Raw genomic sequence first — 6,000 nt, 5'->3', positions numbered from 1 at the left:
GACGAAAGATCAATCAAGTGAATAAATACAAATCATCAAACAACAGCAACTCTAGCTTAATGTGCATTGAACAAAAGAATATTTTTAACAATCATGCCCCAACAGTACTTAGTTTTAGTTCCAAACTTGATATGACTGCAATTGTCTCCTGTGATGATGATCAGTTGGGAAGATACAACTTTTAGAAACCACCTGTTTTATGGCAGGCACTGAAGATGGCTTTGTTGGGTAAAACTCCCTCTTGTAAGTTCTCACTTGGTGATACAGACAGAATGGATGCATACAAGAGTATCTCTACCAGGTGGAAAATTGCCTCCTATTTGTTGGAAGTCACTGAATGAATCTTATTCCTTTCCTGTATTTCTTGAGCCTCCTAGACCAAATCCTTTTGACAAAAATCGTATGTATGCAGTGATCAACACAGAATTGTCAGTGAGCACATCGGTGCAATCCTTCTCTTAGATACATTGAATTGAGTAGCATGTGTAGTTGCTATTGTCGAACATCAGAGCTATACTCTTGTCACAGGGCGAGGCAAAGACAGGAGTCAACATATGCTGCTGCAGGGTATCTCAATTCGAAGAAGATGGCGGTTCTATTTAGAGTTTAGTCAATCATCTTGCTCAATTGCAACCCTGGAGATGAAGCGTGCAGCCGCTGCCGATCAGAGGACTGCCTCCTCTCCCAGGAAAGGGGAGATGCCCGTCCTGTGGAAGCTCACCGCCTTCTTGGCCTGCTTGTGGGTCCTTTCTCTGCTCTATGGAGAAATAATCGCCTTCTGTTGACTTTGTATTTGTGGATGCGGAGTCACTTGATGGAAGTCCTATGGAAGTGAGGACCAACAATGCTTGGGGTTTTTTTTTGAAAATATTTACTTAGAGATCTATAACACACATGCCAAAGTCTTGTTAAGTCATATACCACTATATAGGTCTGACAACACACCATGTGGAGTTCTTCGTTCTTCAGAAGATGTCGAGATCCCCTCTAATTTCAATTTATCTCCTTTTTCAATTTATCCCCTCTAATTTCATTGTGCATTTCTGGTATATCAACAAGATTATCTGTTATAACATCTGTCTCTTCTATTGGAGTTTCTTCTCGTTGCTCTTCTCTTGCAAAATCTTCCAATGCATAATCCTCATCATATCTTTTCTTGAAAATCTTGATTCTTTTTCCTGCAATAGGCACTCTAAGCACTGTCCCATCCAATTCTGTCAGCTCATATGTTGTATTATCAAAGACATGTCTGACTATGTATGGCCCAAACCATCTTTTCACCATCTTCCGAAGTGCAGTATGCTGATTTTCAAGGCTGCTATCAAAGACTAATACCTAGTCTCCCTCTTCTATTGCTCTAGGCCGCAAGCGATGCCTGTTGTCAAACCTGTCCTTATTTCTTAGTCTAGCAACCTTCAACATGTCAATAGCTAGCTGAATATCCTCTGGTCTTCTCTCCAACTGCCGAATCCGAAGAGCTAAGAGCTCCTCTCTCGTCAAATCCTCCTGCCAAGGTAAAACTGACCAAGTCAAAGCACAAGTCTCAGTCGGCATAACCGGTTTCTGACCATACATCAACTTTGCGGGCATATATCCTGTGGTAACACTGTGAGTCGTACGATCAGCCCACAAAGCAAATGGTAGAAGTCTCGGCCATTCTCCAATCCGTCCTCTACATGCTTTGGCTAATGCTTTTACTATCGGCGGATGCCCTCTTTCACTCTTCCAATTTCCCTCTAGATTGTATGCTGTGGTTAGAGCCAACTTGATTCCTAGTTGAGAGAAAAACTCCCTAGCTTCATCTACATCCAATTCACCACGATCTGCAGTGATCTTACCCACACAGCCATACCTGCAGAAAATTTCTTCCAATAAGAACTTACACACTGCACTAGTGGTCTTCGTTCTCAAAGATCTGCCCTCAACATGATTGGTAAGATCCTCTCTAGCCAAAACAATATATCTCATCTGCCATAGACCCATAGGCATAGTAACCAAGTCAACTACCCACTTATAATGAATGCATAGCGGATAGGTCGGATGAAGCTCATCTCGATGACGCACTACTGAATACATCTGGCAGTCTCTGCAAGTCTCTACAAAGTGAGAAACATCTCTATACATGCCTTTCCACCAATATTTCTCCTTGATTTTCTCATAAGTAGCCCACACTCCTCTATGTCCAGCCCAAGGACTCTCATGAAACTCCCTCATCACCTGTAACTGTGTCTCTTTATCGAAGACAACCCGCAAGGGTAATCCACCTCTCTTCTTCGGGTGCTTCCAAAGAAATCCGTCCTTGAGAAAATAACCATAGGCTTTTCTTCTGATCTTCTTGAACTCTTCATATGTCCATTCATCTCTTTTGCTTAGTGTACTAAGGTACTTGCCAATCTGCAACCAATCTCCAACATAGAGTTCTTCTATGAAAGCCACAATATCATAGACATGGCAAACATGATCAACCATAGTGGCTGAAATTTCTGCATCATCCTCTTCTGCAAGCAGAGTCTCCTCATCATCATATCTAGCTCTAGACAGCATATCTGCCACTGGATTATCCTTCCCTGCTATGTGTTTAAATTTTGGATTTAATGACTTGATGTATGCAATCCATCTCAGCATAGCTATATCTGGAGTAGAGCAACTCGTAATCATACCTATCAATGGCAAGCAATCTGTCTCTACCACAACTGAGGCTCCAATAAAGTACTCCTTGTCACATTTGAGAGCCGTAACAATCCCCAGTAACTCCCTCTTGATTTGCAGATATCTCCTCTATCTCTAGTTTAGGACTTTCGCCCCAAACCGAATAGCATACATATTTCCATCTGCATCATCTTGACCTATAGCCCAACCTATGCCAATTGGACTAGTGTCAACTATCAATACAATAGGCCTTCCGCAATTATAATCCGCTTTCCTGAGAGTAGGAGCAATCTGCAATAACTTCTTCAATTTACGCATGGCTCTAGTGTGGCTCTCATCCCAATAGAATTTCTGCCCCTTTCGAAGCAGCTGATATAAACAATCTGTTATGTGTGCAAAATGGGGTATCCAAATCATATAAAACACACAAGCTCCAATGAATTTCCGTACCTCTGAAGTGGTAGAACAATACTCCGTAATCTTGCCTATAGCATCCACATTCTCAGGTGAGGGTTTCCTGCCATAATATCCACACATATGTCCAACAATGACAACCTCATTTACTCCAAAAATAAATTTTTGCCCTGATAGTGTTAAATTCACTTCTTCTAACCTGGCCAAAATCTTTCACAAGCTGAAATATGATCAGCCACAAAGTATCTGCATCCCTGCTCATTTAGACTCTCATTCTTCTCTTCTTCTGCACACCCCTTAATGGGCACATCATCCAAGAAAGGCATGGTAAGCTGAGGTATGTAATCGCGAAGGACCTTATGCATGGCATTCATCATATGCGCAAGGTACACATCCTGACAAACCCAATAGGAGTTCTCATAGTGGTTATGTCCCTGCTTTCCAAAGCCAGATGAAACTGATCATATCCCGAATACAAATCACCTAAAGAATAGATGGCACGTCCAGCAAATGCTTCTGCAAACTCATCCACAACTGGACCTATACCAACATTCCTAATAGTAACTCTGTTTACTGGCTGCATGTCCTATATAAATCGGAGAGTACCATTCTTCTTTGGAACCATAAACCAACTATGTGAGTATGGCAAGTGTGCCTTAGGCACTGGAATAGGTCGGAGGTTCCATGGAATATGAAGAATAGTAAGATCACCATAGGAGCAACAATATCCGGATTCACACATCTAATCTCATGCGGGAAAAAAGCAAACCCCCTTCCATGCCGCTCCAGCATCTCCTGAAAGCATTGCTTCTCTGTGGATAGCAAGAAATCACCATTTCCAATTTTTAATTCAGCAAGAGTCTCTGCTGAAAATTTATGGCCTATATGCTCCGGATTCCTCAAAATTGGCTGTTTGGCAACCCTCTCTATTTGCTGATCACTGTCAGGTGGAAGCGGTACAGCTACCGACTTCACCTTCTTATCCACAGTTTTGTATTTCGTGTCAACCCTGGGTTCATTATGATCCTCTGCATTACTCAAATCTTGCTGTAAATCAGCAATTCTGTACTCTAGTGGCTGAATATCCTCAGCCCTCTGCTCTATGGACTGCATAGGAACAGCCTTAAACTCTGGATGCTGAAATATTTCAGCAGTAAACTCTGTTGGCTGAAAGTTTTCAGCCCTCTGTGTCTTTGTAAGCTGATCATAATCAACTAGAAACTCTGTTTGCTGAATTTCTTCAGCACTCAACACTTTTTGCTGAGCCACCTCAGCCTCTGACTCAATCTATGACACAAAATCTGCAATTTCATGAAACATGTCCAGGGATTGCACTAATACATTACTGTGACAACTCTGCATATCAGTTTTCAGCATATTTTCCATCTCTGTCATCGTATCCGCACAAATCATACTATCATACATCCCATCTATGTGCTCATCATCCTCTAAAATTCCTGCATTTTTCAAATTTTTCTCCTTCCTGCATATGTACTGCCTGGCAGCTCTAGGCAACTTAGAAGTCTTCTCATAACTCATCGAACTGTTTGCTGAAATCCCAACAAAACCGGAGGAGAAAACATTGCTGCTAGGAGGCGAGAACTCCAATCTCCTCTGCTCTGTACCACCGTCATCTCGCGAAACGGCGGTACCTAATGAAAACCCGAATCCCTCGCAGTGGGCAAAGGTGCATCTCTAAGAGTATCCCTGTTTCTAACATGGTTCACACACACAGTCATAAACTGTACTGCTCTCATGCCATCTTTACTGCGAATCCGTGCATAAGCAGATCCATCATCCATTACCTTTGTTTCCATGCACATCTCTGTGATGAATGGCTGTCCAAGAATTATGGGATAAGAGCATGAATCCTACACAAAGAAATGGAAATCCTCCTCTACATCTCCAATAGAAACCCTGACACTGGGACAGGCAACATACAAATCACCTGCAGTGTTGTTGGCAGCTCTCATACGCCACCCATGCTCTACATCCATAGGCCATCTATTACTTTCATAAACTCCACGAACTATGAGATTAATCTCTGAACCATGATCCACCAAAGCAACATAAGGCACCTGTTTCTCTCCAATTTTTACCATCGTCTCTATAGTTGCCCTAGCCCAATGACTCCGCAAAAAATGACTACGCGGTATCAAGACAGGCTCATCAGTTTCAACATAATGCATAGGTTGAACCCTCTTCTCTATCTGTGGAAAAACAGAAGCATTCTCAACCATAACCTCATCCTCATCCTCATCCAACTCCCCAATCAAAACTCCCTGTGTATCAGTAGTAGGCAATGCATGTCTTTTCCTCTTCAGAACCTCTTGGAACTGATCTTGAAACTCTCTTTTCGAGATGCCCAAAACCTCAGAAATAGTAAAAGTCACCTCATTGCCAAGTATCTTGTCATTAAAGATTTTCTTCATGTCCGTAGATGTCTCAATATCAGACATCAATCTAAACCTTGGCTGCTTTCTCTCTCTAGGCTCTTGCCTCTTCTCTTTCTTTTGAGCATCTTCCATCTGTCGTTTTGGCCCTGGTCTCAAAGACGGGTCCTGCAATAGGTGGAGTAACAAACTCACCCCCTCTAGTCTTTTTAGCTGCACTTGGATTTTCTTCATCCCTCTTATGCTTCTTCTCAACAAGTACATCTGCTCCCTAAGACTTAGCCAAGTAGGCATAAATAGTATACCTGTCAACAGGTGAATCCCAACCTGTCTCAGATCTGATGCTAGAGCCTGCACTAATCAAAACAGTTTGCTGAATTTTTCCCCTATTTGCCATTGTCTCCATAGCATAAGTCCATAATGCTGACTGATTCTCTGATCCTTTCTCAATCTGGACTCCATATGCAGAAGCATCTCCTCTAGCTGCCACATAAGAAGTACGCGCAACCATGTCATCCACTAGCTTCTTCATTCCGCCTTTCCC

The sequence above is a fragment of the Lygodium microphyllum genome, chromosome 1, assembly GCF_053477565.2.
Source record: "Lygodium microphyllum isolate KBCC chromosome 1, Lygodium_microphyllum_v1.1.10, whole genome shotgun sequence".
NCBI lineage: Eukaryota > Viridiplantae > Streptophyta > Polypodiopsida > Schizaeales > Lygodiaceae > Lygodium > Lygodium microphyllum.
The sequence above is the reverse complement of the archived record's forward strand: the minus strand, read 5'-3'. Positions refer to the sequence as shown.